Source organism: Charadrius vociferus, unplaced genomic scaffold (genome assembly GCF_000708025.1).
Source record: "Charadrius vociferus isolate BGI_N301 unplaced genomic scaffold, ASM70802v2 scaffold684, whole genome shotgun sequence".
NCBI lineage: Eukaryota > Metazoa > Chordata > Aves > Charadriiformes > Charadriidae > Charadrius > Charadrius vociferus.
Genome location: NW_009648144.1, coordinates 73,627 through 90,132, shown reverse-complemented (window position 1 = coordinate 90,132; position 16,506 = coordinate 73,627).

Below are 16,506 nucleotides of genomic sequence, written 5' to 3'. Positions count from 1 at the left end.
GAATGCATTTTCTAGTAGATTGGTAAAAAATTACTTATTGGTGGAAAACAACACAATATTCAGCTAGGAAGTCCACCTGCATCCACGAGCTTTGCAATGCGTTTGTAAATTTTGCAGCTTGCAGATCTACATTGCTTTCCTTTCATTGAGCAGAGTCAGTTTATGAGCATTTCTGTCGCCTCTCCATACACAAAATTACCTTTCACAGCTAAATCCTTAAATCCATGTCTGTCTTACCTGTTGAAGACGCACAGGGTATGCTCGGTCCATCTCCTTGTTGGATTTTATCTTTAATTTAGGCAGGCTTCTTTTTTAAAGGCAGTACTGGTATGGTTTTTGTTAAAAAGATGGGATTTAACGCTAGTGATCTAGCCACTCACAAAGCTGTCTTATATCTTGGTTAGGTTGTGATGGGGAATTTTAGAAGCTTCTGAATATCTTGTTTTTTCATGACTTTGGGGAGAGTCTTTGGAACAGGAGCTGCTTGGTCCCAAGTTTCTGATGGCTGTTTTGCTGTGGTATGCAGCTCAGGTGTTGGCACTTGCTCCCCAACTGCCCTCAGCCCCATGGATTAGGAAGCACTGTTGGCTCACCTGGGGTTAGGGACAGATGTGAATGGTTTCTTTCCCCAGCACTTCCTCAGCTTTAGCTAATCTCTTGATCAATCTGTGCCCAAATGTGTAAAAGAGAGTTTGGCTCACTAGGGTTCAGTGCAGGTGGATTATGAGCTGCACCTCGTGGTCAGGAGGCGGTGCATTGTCTCCTTGTGCAATGTGGCCACAGAAGCAGGGTGATTTTGTTGCATCCTCCAGGTACCATCAGGGGTTTATTTATAGTATTTTTGCATATGTTCTGATGTGTAGTGTCAATCTTTCCTCTTTTTTATTTAAGAGTTACAATGTATCCTAAGTAGTGTCAGAATTGCTATTTCGAAGACTTCAGTAAAGCAAATAGTAAAAATGTTACCTTTTCCCCTACAGCAATTCTGCATTGCCTCATTTTTGCATGACTGTTAGTGACAGCATCTTTGGAGGACAAGTTAGCAGCTTATATAAATACACATAGGCATTAATTTCTATTTTCAATCTGAAATTCTTGAATGATGAAACAAACAAAACACTAAAGAAACAAGCTTTACAAAAATGGTTAGCATTTTTGGTATCTAAAAAGCGATTTCCACAAGTTTCTTGCGAGGGTGCTTCCTGACTGACTTGGAAGGAAAACCTTGGCATCCTAGAGACCCTGAAACACTTGGGGGGGGGGGGGGGGAGCTGCAGGGCGAGAAACGACACACATCACTGAAAATTAGTTAAGGAAGGAACTATTTTAAGCTTTTTGAGCAAAAAGCACTGTTAATAACGGAACAGTTGCTTTTAGAACAAGAAAAGACGTTAACCAGCTAGGCTAATTGACATCGGAGAGGAAAGCTTGTGTTTATAAACATAGCTTGGTTACAGAAAATAAAAGCAAAAGCATTTGTAACTCATTGAAATATGTCAGATTAATAATGCCCACACCACCGCAAATCCATGCTATATCAGTACGGTTGAAAACCTGGCCCTGGCCACGGCATTTGGAAAATTTGTGGATTGTTTAGTGAAATCTAGATTTTACTGCTGATCATTCCCATGCTTTATAGCCATGTTAAGGATAAGTTGGTGACAGAGCAGCCTTCCCCACCGCCCTGTTAAGTCAAATGTGTGCATGCATCTCTACCTGCCTATATTATTACAATGTGAGGTCCATGCATTGGCTGTGGAATCTTCTCTGAACATTTGAAGACCGTCAATGTAGAATTAAATAAACAAAAGGTGAACGAACGTTGGAATGACTTCTTCCAGTACATGCATCCTACTTCTTCTTTTGTTTATTTTTAAATTCAAGTGGGCACCTTGTTCTTTTAAGGCTGTTTATTTACCAGCAAAGGTTATGGTTTTCATGATTCTTAAGAGGGAACAAGTATTAAGGGTTTGTTTGCTTTCAGATCTGCACTCTAAACTTAGTATGCATGTGTATTACTTAGTCTTCCTAGCTGCAGGTTGAGGTGGGTGTCTGACAGGGTTCCTGTCTTTAGTGGCTTGTGTCTTTCTGTGGCTTGCTGAATGCTTATCTGATGGTATCTTACCTGGGATTAAAATTATGACCTATAGGTCAGCTGCTTCATGTAATCATCAAAGCATCTGTGCTCCTGTTTATTATCAGTTGCTCTAAGTGGGTTCACAAGGCTACTGTAGCCTGCCCCCACTCCCCCGCCCCAGCCAGAAATCATTTTGCTACCTCAGGAATGTGAGGTGCTGCAAATGAATGTCATGAATGGAAATGTAAACATTTTCAGTCATATTTCTTCCTGTTGGAGTTTTTTTTTTTTTTTTTCTTCTGCTGAGGTGATATTGCACTTTACTTAATCTAGGCTTGCTTACCGTGTTTTGGTGTTTCCAGGCACATTTCTTTTCTTCACAAGTCCTTGTAGACCACCTCTTAGCTGCACAGGGCACCCATGTGGTGGGCATCGTGAAAACTGTTTTGATACCATCAGTTCTGTGCATGCTTTGCTTTGTCCACACTACTGTGAACTAAAGACAAGTTTAGGGCAGACAGGGAATGGTGAGAATTAGGTGTTGGACATAGAGCGAGCGAAGAGCTTTGTGTGAGAGTATGCTCCAAGTTCATCTCTTTTGTGTGGGCGTAAGCAAGGGGAAAATTTTCTTAATTTTTTTTTTTTCTGTGATCAGCCAAAATGGCACTAGTTATGTAGTGGCTGAAATGTAGTTGCCTCTGAGGGCCCTGCTAGATGGAACTGCCGTTACAGTGACATGAGGGGCTCTCTCTTGCAGTAACTGCTGCAACATCCTTCCCCTTCTGTTTCCTCCTTGCTTCCTGAATACTGCTGCTTTGAATTTTTATCCAATCTTACCTTTTAATGTGTAGCTGCATTTTAATGCTTGTTTTTTCTCTTCTCTCCTTCCTCTTTCCACAAAAGTTTCCTTTCTTCAGAAGGCTATTTGGTTGTCTCAAGGGAGTGCCCTAATGGCATATTTATTCTTAAAATTGAACTGAATATCCTGGAGCCTCTAGCAATAACCTGGTTTGTCATGCTCTTGGCCAAGCCTGTAGTTTTCTTTAAGAGCTGACCTGAAGTGCATGGTCACTGGTGAGGGAAGGGGAAAATGGGTATCTTGGTTCTCCCGTTCTTAGCTACATATGACCCATGTGTTTGGATCACATACGTTTAGGAGCACTGCAATGACTGCCGGTCAGACATCCCAGGCTCTGTGTGTGGCGTGTCCCTGGAGGTCTTGACCCAGTCTCCCTGCTTTAGGCAGGTACTCATCCAGTTGCAGTTTAGCTCCCTATTTTGAATGCTGAAGAGCTCAGCAGAGATTGGCACAGATGCTGGCTTAGGTAGCTGCTAGTCCTTTGAAAAACCTGCTGTGAGAGCCAATGTCACATGGTGGGTCCTGCTGCCTTGCTGTTCCAGACAGATGATTACTAAGTGAATTTGGTTGTTCCTAGACAGTTAAGGCCAATTTCTGCAAATTCTCATTACAATATAGTAATGAGTGTTTGTGGCTCTAACCGGTCCTTTGAAACCAACAGAAGTGTTTACAGGAGCATTCCCAGAATTTACAAGCCTTTCCAGAACTCAGTTTCTTGAACTGTAAGAGTGTTTGATGCAGAGATTGTGCCTCAGCCTATCAGTATTGAAGATTGTGGAGAAACCTGTCACCCTAGCGAACTGCAAAAATTCAAATAATTTGCTGCTTTGGCTAAGCAATCCATTCTTGAGGTTACATCTAACCTTCCTGTTTAGTATTTCACACCATCATCCTGAATGATTTAGACTGCTAGGGAGAATTGAGGGATTCACACAACTCTGAAAATATCTGTCGGAGAGTGCTGGGGGTGAGTATCGTGTATCTTTTAATTTTGCAGTGCAAAATTATTTTGGAGAGTTAATTTAAAATGGAGATTTTGGATGTAACACACATACAAACCTAAATGCAGAGTGTGTGCACAGACACACATAGACAAACAAAATAAACATTTAGATTTCATTTTTTGTTCACTGTAACAAACATTCTAGACATCACTACACTGTAACGACTTGCTACTTTGGAAACTGAAGATTTTTCATGTTTGCTTATTTGACTGTCCTCTATTTCCCCTCTGCTGACTCTGAAGAAGAATGTTCCTGCATTGGTCTTTTTGACTGTTGAAGCAAAGTTTGGGTGGCATCTACTGAGTACAACATGCTCTTCTTTTGTAAAAGGGATGTTGAGTATCTGTGTTTTCTCTTCCAGATGAGCTGACTCAAATGGAAACATCATAATGGAATCTACAGACAACCAGAGGAGCAACAATGGGTAGGAAATAGTTTGATGTAAACCTATTTTCCCAGGTGCTGTGACAAATATTGATGTGGTTTAAAAAAAATAATCCCCCCATCAATGCAAGAATCATAATGACTGAGTGGGAGAGGAAGAGTTTCAAATCTAACATACTGTCTTTTATCAAAGAATTGATGCCTTTTGTAACTTGAATCTGTTGTGAAATGAACAGTGTTTGACACTGGGTCTCAATGGGAGCCTCACGTAGACGTGGCGCTTAGGGACATGGTTTAGTGGTGGACTTGGTAGTGTTAGGTTAATGGTTGAGCTTGATGACCTTAAGGGTCTTTTCCAACTGAAATGACTCAATGATCATGACTGGTGAGAGTGGCCCCTTGTCCCATTGAAACTCTACTTATCACATGGAGTTGAAATGTTTGCTTACAGCACGTTATGCCTTGATCTCTACTGTACCAGCCCTGTTGCTTCATATTGTGTCCTGCTTGCAGCCTCAGTGTAGCAGGGGGCAACATTGCCATCCCAGTGATCTTCATGAGGCAAGCCAGCCCTCAAAACAAGCGTTTCCGCACTCACCACATTTTAATTAAGAAAGACAAGCTTGACCTTGTTCAGGTTTCCAAGTCTTGCAGGTACACATCTTTGAAAGTTTGGGCAATAAGGGGTTTACACTTAGAGACCTAACTTAAAAAATATAAAAAAATCAATTTTGTTTATTCCCCAAGGGGAAAAAACTGTTTTTCTGCAGTACCCATTTCTTTCTCATTTAGCTCTTTACAACTGCCAGTATGCTTTATCCTCATATCGCAGGTCAGTGTTCTTTTCTTATACATGCCATCTTGAGGCATGAAAGGACAGTGATCACTGCACAATTGCATTAAGAAGGGAGGTGTGGGTGGACAGAGATATTGCAAAGACATCGAAACTCTCTACTGCACCTCCTCTGCTATCACTCTCCAAAGTACATCTAACTTTTTTTTTTTTTCAATACATCTGCAAGGAATGGACCTTAAAAAAAAAAAAGTCTATTTTCTGTGTGGCTTCTGGTTGGAATACTGTGTATAGCAGGCTGATCAAAAAGCAAACCAAAATCATGGACATTTACTTGCTCAGTGTCCTACATACCTCTCTGCCTCATCTAGGGATTGGATATCACCACAAAATGAATCTGACAGCTGTAGTGAATCTGAAGGGTACATTGTGTTCTGTACATAGATGTTATCTTGATTCAATTGGAATATAAATCAGGATATTTAATGCTCTTCGCACTGTGGTTTCTGACAGCTCCAGTGCCAAAGCCAACAAGGACTATAAACTTCTTTCTGTTGTTTTTAACTGTTTGTGAAAGTTTATACTGGTTATGGAACATTTTAAGGCATTCCAAGTGATAAGTGAGTAATGCCAAGGAAAATGATGGAAATTGCTCCTGATGGATGCCAAAAGCTAGTAGGGTGCAGCCTGTAGTGCAGTCTGGTTCCAGGGAGAAGGTGGTTTCTTTTTCAAATCTGTTTCCTTCAATTTAAATATTCAAGGACGAAGGGTTGTTTTCCTCTCTTCTCAGAAATGTGTGATTCCTAACATCTGTAGAGCAATTTCTTTCGTAATAGGCTGCATCCAACTTAGTCTTCTGTTGTTAAAGTCAAAAATATCCTTTTGGTTATATTCTTCCCTGCCCTTTTTTTGTGTTGTACTCAGCTCAGTTTCTTTCCTTTGCCCTGCCGCTCCTCTAGCCTCACTGTAGTGATGCTGTGGGTGTTAGACCCAGTGAAATCCAAGCGCTTTTCACAATTTTCCCAGCAAGGATGTGCTGCTGGCTGTCAGCTTTGGTTCTGGAAAGTGCTAAGTTTAAGAAGGTGCTATAAAGCAAGCCTGTGGAGAAAGTGCTTTGCTGAGTCAGGGTCAACAGAGAGTTTTGCTGCATCAGCCTTCTTCAGACTTGCCATTGCTTAAAGCGCACAGCTTCATTTACCTTGTTAAACTGGTTTTTGTGTATGCTTGCAGGTATGGGTTTCTGAATTTTGCTTGCTTTCCAACTGCACTATGGAGGCAGAACTTTGGGGATAGGATTAATCTGTCTCCTTTCCTCCATGAAATTCTATGTTTTATGGTTGTAGCCTCTGCTCTACCGTAGCAATGTATGTATTTGTTGCGTGGCTAGTTCCTTGACTACTGGTGGAGAAAGACACGAGTATCAAGCCCTTGACAGGTTTGTGTAGGGTTTGGGATTGCTGGAACACAAGCAGCTTTTTAAGGATGAACCTCTCTGCAGGCATGTGTCCTCTAGTTTTGTGCAGAGGTAGAAAGGAGGTGCAAGGAAGAAGGGTGCTGACAGCCAGGGAGGCTCGTGGGGTTGAGAGGTTAGGAATTGTCTTGCCAGTTTGGGACAGCAGAGCCTTTATGGAGCACGGTCCTTCCTTCTGACCTGGTGCAGAAGTCCCCTTTGCAAATGAAAAGGCTACCCTCGGCTGCTTCAGACTGGGAATCACAATATACATTTGACCCTTTTCACCTCCAAATGTGAAGGACTCATCAGTGACAATAAATGACAGCGGTAAGATGATTTCTTGTCAACAGACTTGGGAGAACACATTTTAATTAAAGGGCAGCAGTGACTGTTGAAGACTGAAAGTAAGGGTGTGCTTCTGTTTAAAAAACCTGATGCGGTACAGAGCAATGAGATGTTTTGAAAAGCTCGGTAAGGGCACGAATTTGACCTATTTCTGGGTATAAACAAATGCATCTTTTACTTTACAGCAAATATATTTCAGGAAAGCTTAGTGGCCATGTGTTTAATATAGTTTGGTATCTATCCCTCGTTCATTGGTACTCTGTGCTTGATTACCAGTTTCACAATACTGCAAGCTTCTGGGGTTTGTTCCGCAAACTTACCGGATTATCATGTGTTTATTAGTATAATGTCATATTGCATTTTTTTTTCCTGAGTTAAGGGATGCTGTGTTCCCCTTTGAGAATCTTGCAACAAAAGCTAGGTACTGATTCTTGTCGTTAACAATTTTTGTTTATTTTTTGTTGTTTGTTTTATTTAACAGATCTTGAAAACAAAGATGTGCAAAGACTTCTTTAATAATACAACCCCCATGCATTCCCACCCAACCCCCTAAATAGCATTATAACCGAAAAGGCCCAGGAGCAATTAAATTTCATAGCAGATGAAAAATTACTAACTTGAAGAATGGCTTCCTTGAGCTCTGTGGAGATGTGGAAAACTTTCAGATGCTTCAGGATGAATAAGTTGAATTGATGAGCAAGGCTGGAGATAAAATACCATGTGATTACTTTGAAAATCCATGGGTGTGTGAACTGAGTAGTACTGAACCAACACACAGGTATGGCAGGCATTGTTCGTGGTGAGCAAAGAGATACTGATCTTCCTTCTGTAGGAGTGCCAGACCCTGTTGTAAATGCTGTAGGTACTGTTTTTGGCAACGTATCAGCATCTGCACCTTATCTGAAAATGTTGTCACATTATGCTTGAATCTTCTGAGTCTTTTTTTCCCTTGTAAATCTCAGCTTCCTTTTGGTCAACATGTACAGATATGGGTAGGTGTTTGGCCAGGCAAGATGGTGCTGCGTACATAAAATGCACATAATGTATCCACATCCTGTGCTTTACCACTGATTCCTGAGGTCAGTAGTCTGGCATTTTTCAGGAATTCAAAATTAAGAAACAATACCATCCAGGTTGCCTGCACACCTTCATTTGGTTTTGGTTGAATTTGTGTTTCCATGCAGCTTTTAAATCACAAGCTTCATCTCTGGAGAACTCCATTCTCTCTCAATGCATAGGTAGCTAAGAATGGATCTTCTAAACTTAAAATGCTCATAAATAGCTTAAATACATTTGGAATTATGATCACCTGTAGGAAGCTTTTCCTGTTAGGTTTTTAAGAAGCATTACTTTGGTAATCCTTTTCACGTCAGGAGTGCAGTTCTGATCTTATGATGAGCTGAAGAGTACAAAAAGCTTATTTATTTGTTTTATTTGCATTTTACTTTATGGAGACAGTTTCCTTCTTTTGCAATACATCTTTCAGAGACAAGGACCTGAAAAAGGGGAAACTTGTATCCTGATTGAATAAAAAACAGGTGGGAAAAGCTGCAGACTGGTAATCTTGAAAACAGATGTAAGTGAGGGGTCTACAGCTGACAGTATATATTCTGACAGAAAGCTTTATTCGGGGAAACACTGATTTGTGGACTCGAAATGTTCCACAGGAACTTAAAAGTTTTCATCAAATCTTCCAACAAAACCAGAATAATTTTGTTTTTTGGGCAGCTGGTAAGCCAGAAACCAGAGGCAGAAAACATGAGGCCTCTTGGCCATTCCCTTGGTTGTGTGTCTGAAACTTTTTTTAAAAAAAAAAAAGCATCAGAATGGCATTTGCTTCATGTGAAATGTTTGTGGCATAGGATTTCTGAGGCTTTATTCTGGGTGGGATATTCAGCGCTCTGCCCCCACCCTACCCTCCTTAAAACAGAAAAGTAGTTGGCAGCACGGCTGAGGAATTACTAGTGATCTCTGTTAGGGGAAAGCAGGCACCTGCCTGCCTGGACTCTTTGGAAAACCCCAGTAAGTGAGTGGGATTTTTGGGATGTTTTAGAAAATCTGAAATTAATACAAATTTGTTAAGTTCATTATCTTCCTTTTCTTTTATTTTAAAATTCCTTTGATATCTTCAGCAAAGTTGAGATGCTTTATTCCACACAGGACACTTCCAGTGCTCTTTGCCTGTTCTTTCCCTGAAGATACCTTCCTAGGAAAGGAGAACATAAGAGGCCATGCAATTCAGCAGTAATATGCTGTTACATGACTGTGAGCAGCACTAGGGGAAGTCTAGTCCCAGGGTCCTTGTCTCCTAGTCCTTTCCTGCTTCAATTCCTGATGCTGTTTTTCCTCTCTTCCAGGATCTTGATATTCCCCACCTGTGCTGTGTGATTTTTTTTTTTTGTGCTAAGGTTTCAAATCATTTGAGTATTGATTTTACTTACCAGCTCTTTTCAGGGGTATGTGTAGCATGATGTTATAGGGACTTTGTTCATCTTTTTTTAGCAGCTGATATGAATCCCCATTTTATTTGAATTCACTGTTAAACCAAATTCAGTGTAACACAAAACAGGGAAAGGGAAGAGACCATTAGGTAAAGAATGCCATATGATTTAAATGATTTAAGTAAGGTTCAGATAACAATTTAGTGACAAAGGCAGGATTTCCCAGAGTGCTTGCCTTTACCCATCCCTTGGTTTCTCTACCAGCTTTGTCACTAAATGCTGTTCTGTAAATGTCAGCAGGGTCCCTAGAAGTTAGGAATTCACAAGCAATGAGGCACAGAGATTTGGAGATGAGTAGAATGTAATGACTTCTGCTGCATCTTTTGCTCAGATACTGCCTAATACAGCCCCAGCTATCAGAGCCTGTAGCATGGCGTCACCGCTGCAGGGTCTCTCGGACCAGCACTGGGCTTTTCATGGCACTGACACTCTGGGAAGGCTGTGCCTGGGACCCACGTGGGGTAGCGCTGCGACTGCCTCAAGAAGCCCAGCTGAGCTGTAGGCTGAGAGGAAGGAAGTAGAGGCTTCAGCAACAAGGCCCAAAGAGCTTGTTAGGAACATTAACTCCCTTTCTTCTATAAGCAGCTGTTTCACTCCCAGGATACATTTGTCCTGAAGACTAATAGTGGTTTCTACGTGGTTCGTGGTCATGTCTTGAAAGACTGTATCATCATTGCCTGCGTGTCAGTGATATTAATGTTTCTTAATCTTTGAGTGTTTGCCTTTGCAAAAATAATAGCATTCTTTTCATCACATTGTATCTGTGTTTAAGGGGTATGTTTTAAAAAAAAAAAAAAAAGCCAACTGCTATTTTTGTGCCATGGTTTTATTTGGTCATTATTTTGATTTACCTGCAGTCTTTTCAGAGTTGCAGCAGAGGTCTCTGCTGTGTGCTTTGAAGAAATTGATGGTATGCAGTCCTCACCTGGTAAAGTGAAGCGGGGTTTGATTTTTCTTTCACTGTCTCAGAGTGTTTCATAGGTGTTTGTGAGATGAGTGCTGAAATACAGAAGTTGAATAATGGCATGGAGGTTTGTCTTCTCCTGCCCCATTTCCTCACAGTCCTTGTTCTCTTGGAAAGCCTCTGTGCTTGCAATGCAGGTGCCTCACCTTGGCACAGCCTTGTATACCTTGGATCAATGTAGAAGACCTTGCCATAAAGCCAACACCCTGTTAAACATCAATCCCTTTACATGATACTGGAATCAAGAAGCACTCGAGCAAGTGCTTTTCAAGGACGAGGGGTGGAAAACTGCTAGAAACTTTTGATGCAAGCAAAGCATTTTGTTCTTGACATTTTTTCTTGGAGAAAGCTTAGCTGTTGTGGCAAGTCTATATATTTTTTTTTCCATTATCTATTGTTCTGCCCAAAAGAGCCCAGATGAATTTTATCTAATCTTCAGGGAGATAACCTCTACAGAAGTCTCCAGTCTGAGCTGTCTGGATTAAGAAAACTTATATGATCAACTGGAGAGAGTTTTAAACAGCAAGCAGCTCTGCCTGTTATTCTGCCTGTTTATCCCTTTTCCCTGGCCTTTTTTGCCACTGGACGGGAACAATGTCTGTGTGTTAGTACATACAGAGACAAGTAGAGCTACACTTGTAGCTGGTGTCATCTTAGTCACTATTGTACTATAACAAATAACAGAAATTAAGCTAGTGATAGGTTAGGTCAATGCTTAAGCGGAGGGAAAATGCATTTGGTGGTCAAAAGTGACTAAATACCATAGAGTCATAAAAGAGATGGGAGGACATAAGGAAGGGAAGTTAGCAGTGTTTTCTAATCTTTTCTTACCTTTGTTTCCACCTTGCAAATTCTTTTCAACAATGAAAGTGCTTATATGTCCTAGAGAACCCATCCTCCTGCCCAATTTAAGCATTCCTAAAACAGAATAAAATCTACATATGTTGCATAAGTATATCCACATATGTTAGGGGTTTCTTGATTGTTTTCACTATGTTCTCCCCTTCTCACATCCTAGGGAAGAGGTAGCAGTGATCTCTTACTGCTTATTGATCCTGAAACTATCAAATAAAAATTTAATTGCATTTAGTATCATATTCAAAATGCTGGCTTCACCCATGACTACGTGATTGTGTATGCAGTGAAATATCTTATTAAAGCTTTGAGTCATTAAGAGAATGTGTGTTCAAACCTCAGAGCATGTAGCAAATGCAAGACTGCTGCATACATCAAGTGTGTGTGTAGGTATATATAAAGTCGGGTTACTGTGTTTCACTGCGTAAACTTTTAATGCTGTGATATTAGATAGTCTGTGTATGTGTACTTCTAGCAATGGAACCTGCTACCAGCCAGAAGAAGACAAATCAAATTCCTTAAAATTTCCTAAGCAGTGTATCTCTGCAGCCTGTACAGACAAAAGCTTTGTTTAGTATTAGAGACATGGAAGAAGTCTAGAAGTATATAATTTTTAAAGGTGTCTTGAATAGACAGTGGGTTCCAGCTTGGTTAAGCGAAGGCAAGGGGTTGTAGATATCCCGTGCTGCTCTGTTAGTCTCTTCATACTGGACTGATCTCATGGAAAGGAAACTGATCCTTTTATTTAATGATTTTTCTGGGTGTTACACATTTGGAAATGTAGTCTGGACTGCAGCCCTGGTCCAAATTAGTTTCTAGTCAAGCAGAAGGTTTGATGTGTGGTCGAAGTGTTGATATTTACCTAAGTGCTTTGGGAGCCCAGATTACTGAGCATTCCCCTCACTTGGGGAACTTGGGTGGAATTAGTTGAAGTGTGTAGGTCTTGGAGAGAAAAATGCTAAATATCATTTCTGTCACAGGATTTCTGCAGGGTAAACATGATGCAATTTGATTGCCTGCTTTGTGCATACACTTACCCTTTTATACAATGGGAATATTTTGCTATGTTCAGCAATATCTTTGTAGCAGCTGTAACATATAGAAAATAGTTACAGCCTGTGCGTTTGAGCAGCCGTGGAAAACATGTTAGCAGGTTCTCAAGGAGGTGTGGATTCCATAGGTCTTAGCGAGATGTGGGAACTGTGGGGTGGCCAAAAGTGTCATTCCCCATGTTGGTATTCTGCGTATACAGTGTTGGATGTGCACAGTGTTCAATTTAGTATAGTAGTGCATTTGTGTTTCTTAGCTTAAACAGCAGAGTGGCATGTTGGAGGAACCTTAAATTTGCTAGCTTGGTAGAGCTTTCTTCCTATCAATAGCTTACAAACCTTCGAAAGTACTGTAACAGTCTAGATAAATATGGGGGGGAACCCAAACTTGATGATGAAACTTTGAGATATAGGCATAGATTTCAACTCGTTTCCTTTCTTTGCCCAGTATCCCTTCTTTCAAAAAGGAGAGTTTTGTTATTGCTTGCATGGAAGATAGACGTGCAGAAGAGTAAATTAATTCTTAATTACTTAACTTTAAAATAAGTAGCTAGTCTTAAATAATTAAATGCCTCCCTTTCCTTTTTCCCCGTTTTCTAATCTCTTCAGCTGCAATTGCAGAAGATAATTACATATATAGCTCTCCAGGGCAAATAGTATCTTTTTTTTTTTTTTTCTTTTTGGAAAACCCCTCCAAAATGTTGGCTGGATATGCAGTTTTGATGCTGGTATTAGTGTGTTTAATTATCAGTGCTTTTGGTTATACTTAGTAAGAACTTTCTAGCAGCAGTTAAATATATTCTCTTCTCTGAAGCTGTCAGACTGTTATTGTTTTCCACAGCTTTTTGTAGGGAGAAGAATCAAGTTCCTTAGAGTGACATGTAAGCTTGAGAGAGGATGTGGGATTTTTTTGTTTTTTTTAAGTCATGATTTATAATGCTATCATTAAGCCCTAAGAAGAAAGGAAGCACACATTTTGAAAGCTGCAGTTACTCTTTTTTTCTTTTTGGTAACATACATTGCACTGAATCCCAGACTTTGCTATGTAAGGCAGGCTGAGCATCCTGGTGAACAAGATGAACAGGAGTCATCAGCGTGTGCCCTTGTAGCAAACCATTGTCTGGGCTGCCTTAGCAGGAGGGTGGCTGGCTGGAGGAGGGAAAGGATTCCTCCTCCCCTCTGTCCAACGTTGGGGAAGCACACTCCCTAGTAGAGTAATGACACTGAGATGCTCCAGGAAATGCAGTGTGGAGCTACCAGGACAACTGGGCTGGAGTGCACAAAGTGCAGGAGAGGCTGAGAGAGCTGTGTTTGTTTTCCTGGGCAAGAGAAGGACAGCGGGTTTTTTTTTTATTCCTGTCTGTGGCTACCTGGTGGGGGTAGAGAGCAGTCAGGAGCAAACTTCTCTCAGGCGTGAACAGTAACAGTGAAAGGATGGGAGGTATCAGATGCATTTTGCAACACGGGAAATTACAATTAGATAGTCAGAGCAGGGGCCCAGAGAGGCTGTAGGATCTTCAGCCTCAGTACATCATCTAAGTTGGTTATGCTTTCAGGGCAGAAGTTGGATTGACTGATGTCTGAATATCTCAGGCACTTAAATTATTCTGTGATTCTGTCTTGCAAAATAAAAAAAAAAACAAACAACTTTTGAAGACCTGTTGTGAATTTATATTTTGTTTAAATTAAACCTTTTGAAATATTTAAGAAGCTTCAGTTTCTTGTAACAGCAGGGCTATCCTCAGTCTCTCTTCCTTATCTAATAACTCGTCAAAATGTGACAGCTGATTAGGGGAGACCCACAGTGGTCCAAGGAGAGGGGTACACATCGGGGATTGGAAACGTTTTTTTTTAAGGTTAAGGAGAAGGGAGATATTTCAGAGTCAGCCATTTATGAATCCCACTCCAGCAGTGATAGCCCCCACAGCAGTGTGGTTTCTTTCTGAAGCCAAAGTGCTGAACCCCTCCTGCTTAAGCTGCTCCCCTAATGACAAAGGCTTGCACATCGTGTATCTGCATAGCTTGCTATTGCTTTCTTTGTTCATTTGGCCCTTTCTTGGAAGAAAAGGGGCTTGAGGGTAGGGTGTGTTTCCTTGGGGTTGTGTCTTATCTGAAAATGATAAACATCCCCTGATTAGAAAATCAATGCGTTCAGCTTCAACAAAATAAAAACACTTAAAAGAAGCAAAAAGCCCCCTCCAGGTTATGACACAGTTGAAGGCAACAGCAAGAGGAGGTAGACGGGAATTTTCTAGGTTGTTTCTCAGCAGTATCTTGCAGAAGAGTTTGAATTCAGTTAACATTGTGAATGGCAGAATGGCGAACTCCAGACGTGGAGTTAAGAGGATTGGAGCCAAGGGGCTCCAATTATTTTTTCAAATAAAGCCACGGGGGAAAAAAAGACAAAAGAAATCATTTTTACCATGTTGGGTACACTACATATTACAAACCTGGTTGAAAGGTCTTGGGGTAATTGGTAACAAGTTATTAGAGTTAAGAGCCTGAATTAGGCTTCTAGGAAAAAGAGGTGCTCCGCTCCCTTCTTGACAGAGTTCTAATATTTCTACAGTGCTCTGAATTTATAAAATGTTGTGAAATAAGAAGTATTAGCTATCAACGTTAGCAACTCTGATACTGGTAGGTAGTTTGCCTCTTTGAAGAACTCCATTGCAATCTGGGGTGCTTGTCTGCCCTCCTAGGCTTTGCTGTTGGCCGCCTGGGTGATGCTGGGCAAGCCACGACACCTCTGTTCTGTAACCTGATGAGATTGATACTGGTCTCTTTGGAGATGCCCATACTAAAAAGTGTTGTATGAGGATTTCATGTTGATCTTGTTACCTCCACACCACAGCACATATACAGTAATCATGTCTTGCTGCCTTCTGTACTACCTCATTTACATATGAAATTTGCACTAAATAGCTGCTTTTGCAAGCTTAGTTAAAGTTGCAAGTTAAAAAACATGTCTGCTAGTGAGTGTTTGTAAAAGTGTGAAATGTATGCTTTGCTGGGAGTCAGAGGTTTTGTTACAATTACTGTTTCCAGTGATGGGTATCTGCTGCTTTGATATTGTTCTTTTATTATTTTGTCCAGCCCGTGTGGGTTTTCTTGTTTGTTAATTGCTGTGAAATTGTGATCTTGTCTCCAAGAGATGACAGGGGTTTTATTGGCCCTTTCAGGACTTCAAACAATTTAACAAAATGCTGAGTGTGGGGTTTGTTTTTGTTGTATGTTTTTGTTTGTTTGGGTTGATTTTTGAGGGTGGTTTTTTTTGGAGTTCATTATAGACCTTGTCCATTATCAAGGTGACAGCTCAAATCCCCAGTCACTTACGAGTATTTGAGTCTGTGATCATCTGATACAGCAATGATATTATCTGCTTACTTTATAATCAGAGCCGCTTGTTCTTTTGCGGTTTTTATCTTTCCTTTTTGGCCAAAGACAAGGAACGGGGAAAAACCCAAACATTTTCTGATCATTTTTATATTTTTAAAATAGGTACTTAAAATTATATGCTTGTAGAAGCTTTATATAAATGGCCTTTTAAAATTATAATTTATTGTTTGCCATGAATGGGGTATAAACTCTTCTCCTGGTATCTGCTGAGTACTTTGACACAGGTTGTGCTTTAACACAGAAAATTAGGAGGAATGTAATGCTGTTGTAATGCTGGTAGGAATCTTAGCTATATATAGTTTGCTGAGAAAAGTTGAAGGGATCTTGTATAAGTGTTTTTGCCTGCTGAATGCTTGGTTAATTACTGGTTGAAAGGAGTTGCAGTAGTTTGTTTTTACAATTGTGCCAAGGAACACCCAGAGCAAAGGACAGGTATTGCTGCTTTCTGAGTGAGTCTACAAACCGCGGTCGGGACCAGAGCCCAGAAGAAATTGCGTAACGTTTCTGTAGGGTTTTTTTTGTTGCTGTTGTTTGATGGGGTTTTTTGGTTGGTTGGTGTTTTTTTTGTTTTGGTTTGGTTTGGTTTTTTTAAAGTTTCTTAGCCTGCAGTTTCAAGTATGGGCACCTGCAAGTTTAGTAACTCAGGTTACTAAGGTTTTCATTTGCTAGACCTGTGTGGCAAGATGGGATTCATGTTTACACCTGGGTTCTACATTTGTTTTGAGTATTTTGAAAACTGTGAGCCATTTTCTTTTGTTTCTCTACGGGGGGGAGAAAACCAAAACAAACCCAACCAAAACCCAAACCCGCACCCCCCCCCAGCCCC